The 19,210-nt window shown below is 41.2% G+C and overlaps 1 pseudogene; it reads left to right on the forward strand.

Annotated features, from left to right (window-relative positions):
• The first annotated feature begins 3,954 nt into the window (after positions 1-3,954).
• LOC149750481 (large ribosomal subunit protein eL21 pseudogene) lies at positions 3,955-7,477 on the forward strand (annotated as a pseudogene).
• Positions 7,478-19,210: the final 11,733 nt, after the last annotated feature.

Below are 19,210 nucleotides of genomic sequence, written 5' to 3' on the forward strand. Positions count from 1 at the left end.
ATATACATTAATTCCAAACTCCTAATTTATCTCTCCCCACACACATACACTCCTTTTTAAGAAATTACCTGAGATGTGGTGTAGCAAAATGATAGCCTAAACAAAAACAAAACAAAAACAAAAGGAGGGAGGGAGGAAGAGAAGAAGGAAGGAAGGAAGGAAGGAAGGAAGGAAGGGAGGGAGGGAGGGAGGGGAGAGAAAACAGTGGGACCCGTCAAGGGCATTAGTGAAAAGAAGTCCCCGACCAACAGCTATGTAAGAGAAAAGCAACACGCCCAAATTAGAGCATATAACGGAGAGGGCCCCGTGTGAGGTCCCTGGGAAAAAGAGGAACCTCGGAAATAGAATACTCGATAAGCTGAAAAGTAGGAAACAAACATGAAGAAATAATCATGGCAAGTAAAGAGAAGAAGAGGAGGGGGAAGGGGAAGGAGAAGAAAGGCAATCTGAAACTATGAAAACTAAAACAAATAAAAGAAGGAAACATAATTATAGGACATCGCTGGCTCTGCAATAAACAACATTTACATTGTTACAAATGTAAACATTATTTATTGGTTTTAAACTTTTAGAACCAACTAATAGGCAAAGCACAGAAGACTTAATTATGGTTAGAAAATTATATATACAGGTAATCAACTTTGAGCATTTAAAGTAAATGTTCAGAAGACAGAAGCTGGGAAGGGGAGCTAAAAGGGAAAGGTAGGAGTGATATCCTTATCCTTCAAAATAGTGAGTCAAAACTACTATCCATAGCTGATGGTATGAGAAATAAAGATATAAATATGTTACTTAAAGCAACATACGTAATCAACAGCTTTATTTTTATTTTATTTAGAGGAATTAAATAAAAACAGTTATACAACCATGTTGTGAGTAGGGTGGGGGAGAGTTATTTGGATGATATATATGAACTAAATCCTTATTTTTCATAGTTATAAATAAAGAAAGGATGTTTTAAACTGAGAAATCCAGAAACGGCCACATAAGCACATTATTTAGAGATATAGAAGTCATTCCCAGAATAAAGAGCTAAAAGATTTAGAAGCAGTTGCCTCTGGGAGCAGGACTAGAGGGGGAAGGAATGAGGTGGGACTGTTCCTTGCAGGCTCTTCTGTTCTACTTTATTTTTAACCATGTACATGAATTACTTGGATATAAAAATTTAAGTACATCACAAGATAGATGAGAGCTTATGTGGCTGCAGATGAATTCTGGGGGCCAGATTCAGATGAATTAGACACAGGGTCATGAAATACCTTGCAGGTAGGACTGAAAAACAACCTGGGTAAATGATGAGGACATTGGAGATAAGAAAATGTTCATTTTCACAAAGAGACAGAAGGTATTTCTGGAAACTATATACCAAATGGCTCAATATAGAATCCTGGCAAAATTCTAGCACAGATTATTAAACAGATGGCTTGGGAGTGCTTTGTGATTTATTTATTTATTTATACTCTGCCTCCTTCCAAAAAGAAGGATTTGTAGTGGCTTATAGAGAGACGTACAATACAATAAGATTAAAAAAAAAATTTAATGAGAAAAGAGTCTCAAAAAGTTAAACTTAAAAGTACTATATGATCCAACAAATCCACCTGTAGGTATATACCCAAAAGGACTAAAACATGTTCACATAAAAACTTGTAAATGAACGTTTGTAGCAACATTATTCATGATAGACAAAAAGTGGAAACCCAAATGTCCATGGAAAAACAAAATGTGGTACATCCATTTTGAACAATGGAATATTATTAGGCTATGAAAAGGAATAAAGTATTGATACATGCTACAATGTGAGTGAACCTTGAAAACATTATGCTGAATTAATGAAGCCAGACATAAAGGGCCACATAATTATATGACTCCGTTTATACAAAATGTCCAGAATACACAAATCCATAGATAGAAAGTAGATCATTGATTGCCAAAGGTTGAGGGGAAGAGGGATTAAGCATGGGTAATGGGGTGATGAAAATGTTTTGGAATTAGGTAGTGGTGATGTGAATATACTAAAACCCACGAACTGTACACTTTAAAAGACTGGATTTTATAGTATGTGAATTATATCTCAGTTAAAAAGCATTATTATGGGGAAGACTGAGGAAAGGAGGATGAAGAGAAAAGGACAGAAAATAAAGAGGAATCAAGTCAGTAGACAACACATATACCGTAAAATTCCATATAGGTGATAAAGGTGGATCACGACTTTGACCGTGAGCTTTCCAGCAGCTACTACAAGCTTGGAAAATAGTGTTAATTAAATGATTCCCAGCATCCATAAGACATACATGAAATGGTTGCTCAGGAGAATCACAGCTTTTCCTAGTGTCCAATAGAAATTTCTGTGTGTCTTTGTATAGTGGTCCGTTGGCAACAGCATCCCTACCATAACTCCAGTCACATATCTTCAAGTTGCTCAGACTAGGCATAAAGTCCAAGGATAATTCAGTAAAGGCACTTTAATGAGGGGCCTAAATGGTGTGGGATATGCAAGCAGCTCCTGTTGATAAAATGTGGATTCTCTGGAGCAGTGGTTTCCAACCTTGGCTGTGCATTAGAAAGCCCTGGGGAGCTTTTGCAAACTACCAACGCAAGACTCCATCAACCAGAAAGTCTGACTTTTCTGAGATTCCAACATACATACTGTCCCCAACTTATGATGGTTCAACTCCTGATATTTTGACTTTACAATGATGTGAAAGTCATATGCACTCAGTAGGAGCCATACCTGGAGTTTCGAATTTTGATTTCTGGGCTATCAATATGCAGTACAATATTCTCTCATGATCCTCCTGGGCAGTGGCAGTGAGCCAAAGCTCCCAGTCAGCCAGGGGATCATAGAAGTAAACAACCAATACAGTTACAACCATTCCTTACCTGTAAGACCTTTTTGTTTTTCACTTTCAGTACAACTTTCAATCAATTACATGAGATATTCAACACTTAATTATAAAATAGGCTTTCTGTTAGATGATTTTGCCTAATGGCTAATGTAAGTGTTCTGAACACGTTTATGGTAGGCTAACCTAAGCTATGATGTTTGGTAGGTTAAGTGTATTAAATATGTTATTGGGGGGTGGGGGGGCTTGCAGGATATCAGTTCCCCGACCAGGGATTGAACCTGGGCCATGGCAGTGAAAACCTGGAATCCTAACCGCTAGGCCTCCAGGGATCTCCCTATTAAATGCATTTTTGACTTAATGATATTTTCAGCTTACAATGGGCTTATGGGGACGTAACTCCATGGTAAGACAAGAAGCCAAGTCTGAGAACTACCGACTAAATACAATAGATGAGTTGAACATCCCTCATGGAGTCCTCTATGAATATCATTTCTTCCTCAGTTTTTCATAAGTTCAAGGTTATGACAGTTAAACATATATTCGCATGGCTAATATTTTCTGAATGCCTGCTATGTGCCAGGAAGGTGCTGTATAGTGCCCCTGAGAATTAATGTGTGACTCAACTTCTATCCTCGAGGAGCTGACATTTGATCCACATTATGAACACCCCAGCTGGTGACCACAAGAAAGGGAGGTAAGTGAGGAGATGGGGGGAACACAAGGCAGGCAAAAGAGGCATCCCTGAGCTGGTGGGGAGCTCCCGGTAGAACATATAGCTCATCTGAGCCCTGAAGGAAAGGTTCATTAGGAAAGAGGAGGGTGGAGAATGGTGCAGTGCGTTCAATATTTTTCTCAGTGGTTTGGGTGAGTACAGTCATCCCGTGGTATCGCAGAGGACTGGTTCCAGGACCCACCACGGATACCCAAATCTGTGGACGCGCAAGTCCCATAGTCAGCCCTCCATATCCCAGGTTCTGCACCTGAGGATTCAACCAACCTCAATACTGTATTTACTGAAAAAAAGCTGTCTATAAGTGTACCCACGCAATTCAAACCCATGTTGCTCAAGGGTCAATTGTATTAGTAAATATACATTATGCATGTGAGGTGCCATCTTTCTCTGGAACAGCTGGAGGAGCAGCCCTTCTGCTGCATGGCTGAATTGGAACCCGAAGCATGCTGGCAGGGAAGAGGAACCCAAAGAAAAACTAAATGAGACACGGGAGCAGGGGAAGGCAACGGAGAAGTGTGAACAGCACCGAAGAGTGTCTACCAGCGGCTTTGCATATGCTCTAATTTCATCCCACCATAACACTGTAAGAATTTGACATTTTACAATTGAAGAAAATTAGGTTTATCATGTCAAGCCCTGAGTTGTCATGGCCAAGTGTGGGCCCAGAACATAGTCCAGGCCTGACCCACTCCCAGGTCCAGATTCTTTCCATTATTCAACGTATACCAAGGCTTATACTTGGATTCGATACATCGACTGCTCATAAATGAGATGGGAAGACTTGGTTCAACAGCAGCTCTTGTGGGGGAAAATGTTAATAGCTATAAGCTCAAGCACAAGTCTTAGGTGTGTAAGTAGGAGTGTGAGGGGCAGATGGTGTCATGGGAAGGATCCAGTGTTTGGAATGGGGATACCTGGGCTCAAAATTCAGCTTCAATACTTACTAGGTGTGTGATTTGGGGCAAGATACTGTGCATTCCTGAGTCTCAGTTTCCCAATCTATAAAAGGGGATAATAAGGCCTATATCACAGGATCATTGTGAAGGTTACAGATAATGTAGGCACAGAAAAGAAGATATTTACATTACTCAGTTATTACACATAACTGAGAAAAGACATACCCGGAATAGATCAAAAACTCCTAAAGAAGTTTTTAAAAGACAGACAATCCAATTTTTAAAGTAGTCAGAAGACTTGAAGGGGCATTTCACAAAAGATGATATTCAAGTGGCCAATAAGCACACGGTAAGATACTGAACAGTATTTATTGTGAGGGAAATGCAAATTAAAACCACTGAGATAGCTTCTTTTCGTCTGGAACCGCCATCTTCCAGTAATTCGCCAAAATGACCAACACAAAGACAAAGAGGAGGGGCACCTGCTACATGTTCTCTAGGCCTTTTAGGAAACACAGAGTTGTTCTTTTGGCCGCATACATGCGAATCTACAAGAAAGGTGATATTGTAGATATCAAGGGAATGGGCACTGTTCATAAAGGAATGCCCCACAAATGTTACCATGGCAAAACTGGGAGTGTCTACAATGTTACCCAGCATGCTGTTGGCATCCTTGTAAACAAACAAGTTAAGGGCAAGATTCTTGCCAAGAGAATTAATGTGCCTATCGAGCATATTAAGCAGTCTGAGAGTCGAGATAGCTTCCTGAAACGGGTGAAGGAAAACGACCAGAAAAAGAAGGAAGCCAAAGAGAAAGGTACTTGGGTTCAACTGAAGCTCCAGCCTGCTCCACCCAGAGAAGCACACTTCATGAGAACCAATGGAAAAGAGCCTAAACTGTTGGAGCCCACTCCCTATGAATTCATGGCATGATGGGTGTAAAGAAAATAAAAGACCTGGACTGTAAAACAAACAAACAAACAAACAAAAAACCACTGAGATACTGGTATACTACCAACACGATGATTAAATGAACATGGCTGCCAATGCCAAGTGTTGGCAAGGAAGTGGAGCAACTGGAACTCTAGTAAGTTTGTACTCTGATACAATCACTTTGGGTAACTGGTAGCATCAACTAAAGTTAAACCAACCCCACAACCTAGCAATTTCACTTCTGGGCACTATCTCAATAGAATGAGAGCTTATGTCCACCAAAAGGCAAGTACATGAATGTCCACAGCAGCTTTATTTATAATAGCTCCAAACTGGACACAACCTGAATGTCCGTCGATAGCAGACAGGATAAATAAATTGTGGTGTATATGCATATAATGTTCTCCTATATAGCAATGAAAAATAATGAACTACTACTCTCATAGACATAACATTGAGCAAGTACAGTACTGCTTCTGGGGTGGGTGCTGGAAGTGTTCTATATTTTGATCTGGGTGGCAGTCACCTGGCTATGTAAATACATATGTAAAAATTCAGTGTGTTCACTTAAGACTCATGCACTCTAATGTATGAAAGTTTAACCTCAATAAAAAAAAGTAAACAGAAAGTTATTGTATGTCATGTGCTTGGCACAGAGTGGGTACTCAATAAATAGCTGTCAAAACTCTCCTTTTCTAGAGAAGAGGAGGCAGCAAACTCATTGCACTGTGTGCCGAATAGGCCACTTGGGACCCCCGGGTGTGGTGCTGGGAGCCTCCCTTTTTAAGAGGGTCACTGACAATCAGAGCATGACATGATGGGGAGATAAGGATGGCAAGGGGCCTGGAACACATAGTAAATGAGGAATGGCCTAAGGAAGTGGAGAGAATGTTGGGGACAATAAAACTTAGGAAGAACATGAAGAATGTCTTCAAGTAGTCAAGGGCACTCTGTAGAATGGGAATTAGACATTTCCTTTGTGGTTCTAGGGCAGTGATTCTCAAACTGAAGCTGCAACTGAATCCCCTGGAGGACTTATTAAAACAGATTACTGAGCTGCACCCCCAGAAATTCTGATTCAGCAGGACCAAGAATCTGCTTTTCTAGCAAGTTCCCAGGCCAAGCTGCTGCTGGTCCAGGGACACACTTTGCTAGTGTAACTGAGCAGGGCAGAACTCTCACAGCAAGTGTTTGCAAGCAAAGTAAGTGTTCGTTGCAGGGCACCAAGCAAGGAAGTGGAAGACAAGCCTAAGATCCACTCCCTCTTGGTCCTTGAGTTAGGGGTTTTTAAAAGGGAAAGACAAAGAAGCTGGGGTTAATCACCATCTTGTGACAGTTCTTACTCATAGTTTTGGGAGTCAGGATGCCTAAGGCTTATGAATCTCTTGTCCGGTGGTCCATGACCCAGGGGTCTTTTAGCTCATCTTGCCCAGGAGAAACTATCTGAGTCTGAACATTAATGACATTATAGACAACAGCAATTTTAGTCATCTGGCTCTGGGTGATCAGTGTTCAGTTAGGACACAACTGAGGTCAGAGGGGACAAGACAGGAAATAAAGTTTTGGATAGAGAGGTTAATCATAAACTCAGCAGGGGAACTTGGTTTGGGGGGACTCAGTTTCAATCCCTGCTCCTGTTTTGACTTTCTCCAAATCTTTGAGGGAATGGGGCAATGACTGCTCTGGCTACTTTCTGCTGAAAAGGGGCATAGTCCTGCCTCAATTTGGGGAATGGAAATATTGTACACCGAGTTGGAAATATTCCCACGTTCCAGGTTTTGGATCTAAATCTTGCATAATTAAATTCTTAGTGCCTTGGTCTACCCATTTTGGTGCAATAGCTTATAGCACATTTTATGCTCAGGTACCCAATTAGGAGTAGGAGGAAGAGTGACAACCTGAACTTTTTTTCCCTTTTTGTAACTTGAACTTTAAGAAACCTTGGAAAATAGATCTCCTTCCCTGAGAAATTCAAGAAAATAAGCCTGAAAACCAGTCTGAACCTGGCACTTCTGGAGAGACTTATAGTAAAGAGTTGCCTAATTTTATCTAAGTAGGTTTTAACTTCAGTTGTAGTATTAATGTACAAATAACAGGAGCTATTAGCCACTACACATATGACTCCCTTTTCTACTAAAATCTAATCTAAAGCAATTTTATTGTCTAGTACTATTCTGGCTAAAGAATCTAGTGCCTTCTGCTGGGAGGCTATGACTTGAGCTGTTTCATCTGTTACTATTCCCAAAGACGTAAGAGGAGAGTTTGAGACCGTAGATTGCAGTTGCTAGAAGATACTGTTTTTGAGAATAGCTGATGATGTCCTTGAGTCTGATACAGTTCAGAAAATTCAAGTTTCAATAATACAGGAAAGTGTCTAAAACCATATCCACAATGGCCATCCAGCTCTACTTTGGATGCCTGAACCAATGTTAGTCTATTTTTTTTTTTTTTTTTTTGCGGTACACAGGCCTCTCACTGTTGTGGCCTCTCCCGTTGCGGAGCACAGGCTCCGGACGCGCAGGCTCAGCGGCCATGGCTCACGGGCCCAGCCGCTCCGCGGCATGTGGGATCTTCCCGGACCGGGGCACGAACCCACGTCCCCTGCAACGGCAGGTGGACTCTCAACCACTGCGCCACCAGGGAAGCCCTGTTGGTCTATTTTTTATTTCAAAATGCATTCTTTTCCTTGATGGTTAAAGCAGACGTACAATGCGTGTTTGATAGGCCACAACACAGGTGGTTCTAATTAGCATAAAGTTTAAGTTAAATCATGTATAAGCCAGAATGACTTCCCTATTCTTCAATATGTGAAAATTTCTTCTATCATTTCCCCTTGTGTTTGCAAATCTTTCAATAGAAAGCATTGATGATCAAAAATACTTGTCCCCCGATGCCAGGGTGGTTGTTGCCTGCCCTAGGTTCACCATGTCCCTTGGTGCCTCCTTTTGTTTATATATATTTGCCTAGTTATCACGTTGAGAGAAAGCTAATCAGACACAGTGAACAAGCTCAGAGGTATGCTAATGGGGAAACATTTTATAGACTCTACATTTTTACCACTTATACCAAATTGTCGCACAGATATCGTACATGTGCTTCTAGCAGTAGACTTAAAGCAAGCAGTGATATATGTCATGGGTAGTCATACTCTGTGACAACTTCACTAGAGAATTTTCTTTCTATCCTGAACAGGGGTCTCCAAACCACAGGCCGTGGACTGGTACCGGTCGGTGGCCTGTTAGGGACTGGGCCGCACAGCAGGAGGTGAGCAGTGGGCGAGCGAGCGAGCAAAGCTTCATCTGCCACGCCCCATCTTTCCCCATCATTCATATTACTGCCTGAACCATCCCCCACCCATCCATGGAAAAATTGTCTTCCACGAAACTGGTCCCTGGTGCCAAAATGTTTGGGGACCACTGATCCTGAACATTGGAGGCAATAGTATGGTTACAAGTAAAATAATAGCTTCCACTTTTGATAAGGAGACATACGTTTGGTAAAAAGTTCAACTGAACTAGTAGGATGCGTCTTACGGGTCTGGTCTGGATTCTTGGGTCAGCTGTCTACTACTGCTGTCATTATCATTTTTTTTTTTTTAAGATGTTGGGGGTAGGAGTTTATTCATTAATTTATTTATTTTTGCTGTGTTGGGTCTTCGTTTCTGTGCGAGGGCTTTGTCTAGTTGTGGCAAGTGGGGGCCACTCTTCATCGCGGTGCGCAGGCCTCTCACTATCGCGGCCTCTCTTGTTGCAGAGCACAGGCTCCAGACGCGCAGGCTCAGTAGTTGTGGCTCACGGGCCTAGTTGCTCCGCGGCATGTGGGATCCTCCCAGACCAGGGCTCGAACCCGTGTCCCCTGCATTAGCAGGCAGATTCTCAACCACTGCGCCATCAGGGAAGCCCTGTCATCATCATTTTATGCTGATGTCACTTGGGGTTATCAGCCCTTTCTATAGATCTGATCAGGGCAGAGGCCCTTCTTAAAGGAAATATGAAGTCAAAAGTCAATTCCCTTCAGTTTTACTGAGATTGAGCTCCTTAGGACTACCTATTACGGGGCCTTTCTTCTAAGTTGGAGCAGTCCTTTCCCATATGCATAATCTCTTGGTTGCAAGTTCTGGGGTATCTGATCTTCATCCAAAGATAGATTGCTGTGATAAGCTTCAGAAACAAACAGAGTATCCTTTTAATAATTCAATTAAACTTTACAATAATGTAACATACCAAGAAGGAGCTGTCTGGGAAGTGAGTCTTAAGCAGTAAACACAGACCTCGATGAACAAAACTAGAATTTAATATCTACTGAAACATAATCGTTTTTTCTAAAATTACCCTAATTTCTACCAAATATAGCCAAATTAAGACCAATTTTTTTTGCAACATAAGTCTGGTTTCAAGCTTGGCTTGATTATTTACATACATGTAATTGATCACAAAGGCTATTTTATTTTATTTTATTTTTTTGGCCACACCACATAGCTTGCAGGATCTTAGTTCCCCGACCAGGGATCGAACCTGGGTCCCTGCAGTGAAATCACCGAGTCCTTACCACTGGACTGCCAGGGAATTCACAAAGGCTATTTTAAATTAGCTGTGTTGGAATTTTTCATAAGATACCTCAGATTGAACTTTTAAGAAGGCTCTCAAGACTGGGAAAGCTATGCCAAGGACTTGCCATCAGGTTCTGCCTGTGATATCTACAGATTTGGGTGAATTCCTCTCTTCTCAGTTTCCCTAACGTATCTTGAGATTCCTGCACCAGTAAGGAGGTGGCCTTTCTTGTTCACCTGTTAAGGCTATTGGGAACTTAAGCATTTCCAATTTCTAGAGGGATCAGGTAGAGAGAAAAGGTAAATGTTTCGATTCTGCTTACAAATGTATAATTTACCAAATTGCTGTTAAGTCATGATTAGCTTAAGGGGAATGTTTTCCTTACATTTGGAAAACATAGATTAAAAGCCAGCCGTATTTCAGACCAACAAAACATTAAAAATTATAACCATATTAATCAGATCACTCAGTCCTATGTAACTAATCCTTTTTGTTAACAGTTTTATGAAGCCATCAGGTTTTCCATTAGAATTCTTTAATTTCTTACTCAGTTCAGCAGTATGATCTGAAAGTTATCAGAAATCTGGACTTGTCAGAAAGTCCTTTCTATGAATCTTCTTGAAGATGAAGCATTTTTGCAAAAGCACTAGTGTAAAACAATAACTGTCCATGAATGACAAAAGACTTAAAAAGGCACAAAGATCTGATTACATTGCAATGACAAAGAAATCTGATTATTTTGGGGACATACGATATTAAAGGAATATAACATTATATCAGGACATATTCAAACCTTAGAAATTTCATATAATTTCTAGAAAATTTATATTAATGCCATTTTACCTACGAAATATAACCTAAGAATGTTTATTACCACTCATTTGACAATGTTTCTCATGTAATTTAACATTCCAAGTAATCCTAAATTAGTTTAATATCTCTCTCTCAGATGCCTCAGAGGTCCTTGGAAACATCCCAAAGTTAGCTGGAGGTCAAAGGAACTTCAATTAGAATTTGATATTTGGGAAGTTTGTCAAAAATATTTTTTAAAAAATTTAAAACACTGGGTGAAATAGAATCATGGGTCACTGTGAAACAATACTTATTCACTTAACCAAAGTGATAGTAAATGATTTCAAAGGCAAATACAGAAAGTTACAACATGTTGCTTAAAAGGTGAAGAAACTTACAGTCTGTTATCAAAAGCAGCTCAATATTCCAAGAAAACTTTGTACTCTTAACACAGGGGAAACAAATTCTAGTTGTGCACCGTTTTATCTTTAATATTAAAATTTACTCAATCAATTAAATGTACTCTAATTTTAGTCAGTCCTGACCACACATGGAATTCCCTTCTAAAGACTCTTTTTTTCTTATAAACCTTGTACACTTCCTATATTCATATTAATTTGTCCCTTATTTTCTTTCCCATTTAGAAATAATGAGGGACTTCCCTGGTAGCCCAGTGGTTAAGACTCCACGCTTCCACCAGAGGGGGCACAGTTTTGATCCCTGGTCAGGGAACTAAGATCCCACATGCTGCATGACGTGGCCAAAAAAAACAAAGTAAAATAAATTTTAAAAATTAAAGAAAAAAGAAATAATCACCTTTAGGACAAAATTATTCTCTTTTCCCTTAATAAAATGCATTTCCATTGCTTATACCTTCTTTTCCCTCACATACAAAGATGTTTTCCTTATTAATTTTTAGTAGTTTTTTTTTTTTTTTTTGCGGTGCGCGGGCCTCTCACTGTTGTGACCTCTCCCATTGCGGAGCACAGGCTCCGGACGCGCAGGCTCAACGGCCATGGCTCACGGGCACAGCCACTCTGCGGCATGTGGGATCTTCCCGGACCGGGGCACGAACCCGTGTCCCCTGCATCGGCAGGCAGACTCTCAACCACTGCGCCACCAGGGAAGCCCTATTTTTAGTAGTTTTAATTACATATATTAATTAGAATTCTTAACCTTTAAAAACCTTAGTTTCTGGTGAAAACTTAAAAGGAAACAGTTATGAACTGTCTTTTACATTAGCATTCTATCCATACTCATGTGTCTCTTCAGGTCATATAAATCTTTTGCCTTTTACATTAGCATTCTGTAGATTGGCAAACATAAATAGTACTTATTGTTTCAAAAAACACATGCTTTCTTATAGAAAATATCTTGTTGTGGCACCAAAAATATTTATTAATAGTCCTAAATATCTTTAGCTTTCTGTAAAAAGAAGCCTACATTCAGTAATTAATGTTCCAGTATCTTATTTTATTTGGAAGTGACCTAGATATTTAATAAACTTCCATCATTTAACTTAATTTAGCAAAACTCTAAAGCTTCAAGCTACCAAAAATCTGGAGAGACTTTTCTTTTTTTTTAACAAACACTGGTGAAGAAGGATCATATTTCAAGTCAGCAATATTTTCTCAAGGACATTTTATATAGAGATTTTTTTTCCTCATAAGTTTTTATTTTCTCTTAGATAATTCTATCATTTCAAGACTTACCACTTATTCTTTTATTTTCAATTTAATTTTATTTATTTTTTCTACAGCAGGTTATTAGTTATCTATTTTGGAGAAATTATTTTTAAGTAGACATTCCTAAAATATAATTATTCCTAAAGAGTTTACCTAAAAACTCTCATTTCATTTACATTTAATTTACTTATAAAAATTTCATTATATCAAGTTATTTTTCTTGATGAGAAATTTTTGTAACAGAAATAATAAGATCCCTCACAGATACAGAGAACAAACTTGTGGTTACCAACGGAGAGGGGGAAGGGGGAGGGGCAAGATAGGGGTAGAGGGTTAAGAAGTACAAACTACTATGTACAAAATAAATAAGCTACAAGGGTATATTGCACAGCACAGGGAATATAGTAAATATTTTATAATAACTATAAATGGAGTATATCCTTTAAAACTTGTGACTCACTATATTGTACACCTGAAACTTACGTTATATTATAAATCAACAATACCTCAATAAAAAAAGAAAAAACAGAAAGGAAGAAATAAGATCTTTTTTGACTTTCAGTAAACCTAGGTATAATAAAAGTATTAATGTTGATGCCTCTAAAGACATGTCTATGTTAATTAAACCAACAAGCTTAAACTAACTTTTTAAATTTTTTTAAATATAAATTTATTTATTTATTTTTGGCTGCGTTGGGTCTTCGTTGCTGCGCGCGGGCTTTCTCTAGTTGCAGTGAGCAGGGGTTACTCTTCATTGCGGTGCGCGGGCTTCTCATTGCGGTGGCTTCTCTTGTTGCCGGGTGCGGGCCCTAGGTGCGCAGACTTCAGTAGTTGTGGCACGTGGGCTCAGTAGCTGTGGCTCACGGGCTCTAGAGCGCAGGCCCAGTAGTTGTGGCGCATAGGCTTAGTTGCTCCTTGGCATGTGGGATCTTCCTGGACCAGGGATCAAACCCGTGTACCCTGCGTTGGCAGGAAGATTCTTAACTACTGCACCACCAGGGAAGTTCCTTAAACTAACTTTAATACCAGATAATAATTTAATACTGAATATTTTGCAGATCACATGAACCTGAAATTAATTTGGGTTAGTTTCTTTTCTCTTTCTTTCTTTCTTTTTTTTTGGATTTTTTTCACATTAGTTTTTAATTGAATCATATTAATGACAAAATAAATATGTGCTTTTTTTTATTAGTTTATTTTATATCTTTTCTATTTCTGAGAATTTAAATAAGTGCTTAATTTCCTTTCAGCCAATTAAACAGAGTTCACTTACAAATTAATTTTGATAATACCATCCAAAGGAAAAGACATATATTTGTAATGCACACATAGACATATAGACAGACACAATCTCATAGCTTCATTTTAAAACTTAGTCATGAATCAGGTATTATAATATAAAACTCACTAGTTTATAAATAACAGTTGGAATAAGTTAAGTTTAAAACGGTCTCTTTTCTCTTTTTTCCCTCAGTCTGAGGAATTGGAAATGGTGTAGATAAGAGGAAGATAAAATTTCCTGAGAGCTGTGGTAGAATATTTACATCTCAAAGGCACAGGTAGAGAAAAGCAAGTTTTTCCTAGAAGCACGTGTTCCCTTAGGGTCAGAATTCTGAAAAGATTTTTTATCAAGTCAGCAACCCAGTTTTGGGGAACTATAACTAAAGGTGGTCTAAATTTGTAGTATCCTACAAGGCTATTTTTAGGAACTGAAGTTTTGTTTGTCATGTCGGCCAATTAAAATACTGCATCTTCTTTGACAGAAATATACTTTCTCTCTCTCTCTCTCTCTCTCTCACACACACACACACACACACACACACACACACACACACACACACACGATAGATGTCAAACCAATTCCAAAAGGTTTAAAGCCAAACCAATTCCAAAAGCAACCTTAGGCTCATACTTTTATCAAACCCAATCCCTCCCCCAATACCCAGCAATGGGCCTAGGAGGGCATCAATACACAAACCTAAAAGTTTTTGGCCTACACCATTGTGCTGGTTGTTTACCGGTAAATGTCTTCTAATCCAAAAACCATTCCTTCACTGCAAGCCTGGAATACTGCCTAGGCTGATGCTTGGTCAAAAAAGGAATTCCCCAGTTGGATCTCCTGGCCAAAACAGCCTCAGCTGCCGGATCTGCTAAGGGAAGACTGCACTGGCAGAGGGCCACAGACCACAGGCACTAACTTCAGAGGAACCTGAGAGGTCCCTTCATGGTCGCCAAATGATAACCTAGCAAAAGGGCTCATGAGCCCACCATGTAGAAAGCCAAACTCTGAAAGCAGGTGTTGCAGCAAACTGAGTTTATTGCAGGGCACCAAGCAAGGGAGTGGGAGGCAAGCCTCAGATCCACTCCCACTTGGTCTTTGAGTTAGGGGTTATTAAAGGGGAAGGAAAAGAAGCTGGGATTAGTCATTTTACGATATTTCTTAATCATAATTTTGGGAGTCAGGATGCCAAAGGTTTATGTGTCTCTGGTCTGGTGGTCCATGACCCAGGGGTCTGTTAGCTCATCTTGCCCTGAAGAAACAACCTGAGTCTGTACATTAATGATGTTATCGACAACAGCAATTTTAGTCATCTGACTCTGGGTGATAAGTGTTTAGTTTGCACAGGATAGAGGCCAGAGGGGATAAGATGGGGAATAGTTTTGGACAGAGAGGTTAATCATAAACTCAGAAGGGGGACTCAATTTTAGGGGGATTCAGTTTCATTAGCCACTGTTCTAGCGTACAAGACCAGGAGATCATTTTGAGTTGTTGTTGATGATAATAAATATAATATTAACAATAATCTATTGAGAACCTAGGGTACTAGCTCCTGTGTTATACACTCTGTCTACATTTTCTCTCAGTAAGGGAGGAATTATTCTCCCCATTTCAGAGAGGAGAAAACTGATGCTCAGTTTTTCACAGGTCTTATAGATTCTTCTCACTAGATTCTTCTGACTTCAAGCCTGAGCGTGCTGAAGCTGTGGCTACCTGCAGGGATGCTATAAATGGAGTTCCGTTTCTGAGTGGGAGGTTGCACTAGATAATTTCAGAGAGTCCTTCCAACTCTCAAATTTAGACTAGCTTCAACTAGCACTTTTAAGCACCAACTAAACGCCAGGTGCTATGCAACATTCTCTCCAGGATGCGTGTGGCCACTGGTCTAACTCTTAAGATGCTTCTGGGCCATTTCACCTGCTCCTATCCCTCTTGGCATCTGCAGCGACCACCCCACTCACCCTCCATGCAGATAAGAACTCAGTTCACCTGGATATTTGTACACACACCCATCTCTGCTGTTTGAGCTCATGTGTGGTAGGGTGGCTGGGTCATCTGGGTGCAGTCCTTGGCACCAAGCTGTCTGCAACCTACCCCATGCCACCCCCAGACAGAGCCTGCCAATTCACTCTCCAAGTCTGGCCAGCCAGGCAACGATGTGGAGAACACAAAATCCGGAAGTAGGGGAGGGGCAGCCTCACGCCCTAGAGAGGCCAGAGGAACCGCAGGGTATGCTTAATGATCTTGAACTGGAGACTTCACTCTACTGCTCCTGCCTGGCCTCCTGAGAGTCTGGGAAGCAGAGATCAGAGGGCCCTGGGGACGAGGGCAGGTCCATGGTCACTTAGAGGATCCTGCCAAGCATGAAATCAGGCCCAAGTCCAAGTGACTCCCCTCTAGGCTGCTATAATCAGACCTTTTCTTTTTGTACATTTTCCTAACATTTAAGGTTTTCAATCCTAACAGAAACAGTAACAAAACCAAAATGCACATCATGTACATTTCTACACTCAGGAATCTGGGCAGCCGTGTTGCATGTAAAAGAATCACGGTGAGGGTACCTAGTTCTTATTTCACTTTGTGTTACATTATCTTGTTTGCTTTCTCCTTGAGTATTTCCAGGATGTTGATCACCTATCCATAGTCCAAGACATGCAGTTGATTTATTGCTTGTAAACTTCCAGGTGTTAGCAGGAGTCAGTGTAGTGCAAACATCTCTCACCAAGGAGTCAATCCCCACACCCAGTGAAGAACAAACCCCATGGCCCCTGCCTTGAAAAAGCAGCAGTAAACAGGTAATTAGCAATGATTTACGTTGGGAGCCCCAAGGAGGGACTCTAGGAAGGTCAGGGAAAGCTTCCTGGAGGAGATGATGCTTGAAGCAAAAGAACAGATTTCAGGAAAGAGCTTGAGAACACTTCTCTCCTTCAGATTCTTTCTGCCAGTCTATTCAGTCTTCCATATTTTGGGGTCTCAAACTGCTTTCCAGAGCTTGTGAGAGGGAAGGGTAATTTCCTTCCAATTTAGAAGGAGGTAAATCAGAGAATGGCTAAGGGACTACCCAATTTCTTTCAAATTTAAGAATGACCAAAGGGTGCCCAGCTAGGGCTAGACGTTTGAATACACAGCACAAAGGCAATATAGGATAGACTCTGCCCTTGGGAAACTTGTTATTACTGGAAGATATGGTACGTAAATGAAAATCAAAAATAATTGCAAAGGTGTTATATAAATAATTCAGTTCCCAGCTACTTATCCAGGACTTGCTATCTGCAAGGTGTTCTGTGAGGCACAGGGTAAAGGAAGGGAGTTAGAAATACAGGTAAGTATAGTCCCAGCCCTTTCTTAAGGAAGAACCCACAGTTCAATTGGCTGCAGGAGAGGCAGGGTGGCAGGAACAGGAAGCTAACACTTGGTTAGATGTAATAGCTGACACTTTGAAGACTGGAGGGTGAAAGGAGTGGAGGGGGCTTGCTGGAATTTGGGGGCTGGATAGAATTTTGCTGAGAAAGCTTCCTGGAGGAGGTGGACAATGTGATTCTGGAAAACAGAGGAGATAGAGAAAGAGAAGAAAGAGCACATAAGCAAAACCTTTTCACATACTTGCCTTTCCTGATTCAGTACAGTAATCACCTCTTCCATGACGCCTTCCCAGGCATAATTAGACACTGCCCACCCCCCCTCCAGGCTCTCAAAGCATGCCTATTACAAAATGTACCTTATTGCTTGTTTCCTTATCTGTTTTTCTCCGATCAAGGGCCCCACACCACCAAAGGAAGGAAGGAAGGAAGGAAGGAAGGAAGGAAGGAAGGGAGGGAGGGAGGGAGGGAAGGAAGAAGGGAAGGCCTTTCACTATAAGGTGACTGGGTACTGCATTCACAGTGGGGTGTCTCACTTTGTTTTTGTTTACTTATTTTTACTTTTTACTATTTTACTGAAGTATAACTCACATACAGTGAAAGGCACAAATCATAAGCATACAGCCTAATGAATATTTACATGTTTACAGCTGTGTAACCACCACCCAGATCAAGTTATAGAATGCTTTTAGCATTCCAGACATGGTGGGCTTCCTCACTGACCTGAGTCACTGCCCCTGTGGCCCGAGGATCTGAACCAGTAGGGTGATGTAACTGGGAAGCACCATCCAAGAAAATTATGAAAGAATTTCAGGAATTTGGGCTGGAAAAGCCAAGTGTGGTGGTGGGGAGGGGGGGTGGTGGTGGGTGAGATCACTATGTGTGTGAAGGGCTAACACGCACAAAGCAATAGTCTTGTCCTGTGGGTGGCAGTGGGGAGCCACAGGGAGAAGCATTTCAGTTCCACATAAAACCTTTCCTACAACCAGAGCTGAACCACATTGGAGGCAGCCCCCCAGGAAATGATAAGTAAGGTCCCCATCAGTAAGAGGTATCAGTCAAGAACAATACTGACAAGCATTTATCAGCAATGATGGGGTGGGGATACGGTACTGAACTGGAGATGGCTCCTTCCAACTCTGAACCTTCTATGGTTCTGGAATTCTTTGAGTGGCAGAGAGGACTCAAACATTTGTAGTTATTACTTAGTTTTGCTTTTTCCCCCCAGAGGATAACTTTTTACTTAATTGCAAGTACTGTGCAGGCCCATCATTATCACCACTGAATAAGTAACTGTCGTCACCTATAGACCAACTGAGCCAGAGGGACCCTGGGGCTCTCCTCCCTGGTGTTCACAACCTAGGGGAATGGAGCAGGTGCTAGGGTGCCACTGTGAGGGGGGAGGGTACCTGCAAGAGAAGCTGGTTGCCCCACCACATGCCAAGCTGTCATGGGGACACCCACCTACCTATCTCCTCAGCCCTTTCAGCCCTGGTCCCCTTGGTGGGCAAGTGGTCATGATGTCATGGCTCCTGCTACTACTAGGACACTCGGGCAGAGTGACCCTGAAGGACCTTTCTGCTCTGCTTCCAGGTGTCAGCACAGGAAAGGTGTCTGGCAGCCTCATAAGCAGGACTACACGGGACCCAACAGCCCCGTGGCCATTTGGGGGGAGTAACAGCCTGTGTCAGCTGCAGGATCCTGGAAGGACTCCCAGTCTGGCATATAGCACCCTCCCACTCCACCCTCCATCCAGCTTTTTCCAGCAACAAAAAAACAAACAAACAAAAAAAAGCAATTTTCTTCAGAACTCTTTTTTTTTTCTTTTCCTAGAGGGTTATTTCAGAATTCCTTCAAGTCACTGCCCTGCTCTTCCCGCCCTCTCCTCACCCCTCCCCCAACTAGGAAGAAGGGAGAGAGATGGAGTCTGGAAGAACGTCTACATCTTCCTCCATCCCGCACCTGTACAGGGCGCCAATGCGATGGGGCAGGTGAAGACCGGCTCTCAGGCCCTTCTGTGGAGCTAAGAGTTAGTACCTTTCCGGTGAAAGCCATGAATACTCTACCAAGAAAAAAACGTATGTATGAAATTTTGCCTTCTATTCCAGGGTAAGATGGGATGCTGTCAGACCCCGAA

The sequence above is a fragment of the Delphinapterus leucas genome, chromosome 1 (genome assembly GCF_059928025.1).
Source record: "Delphinapterus leucas isolate spDelLeu-1000000601 "Yukka" chromosome 1, BTC_Dleu_Yukka2, whole genome shotgun sequence".
NCBI classification, from domain to species: domain Eukaryota; kingdom Metazoa; phylum Chordata; class Mammalia; order Artiodactyla; family Monodontidae; genus Delphinapterus; species Delphinapterus leucas.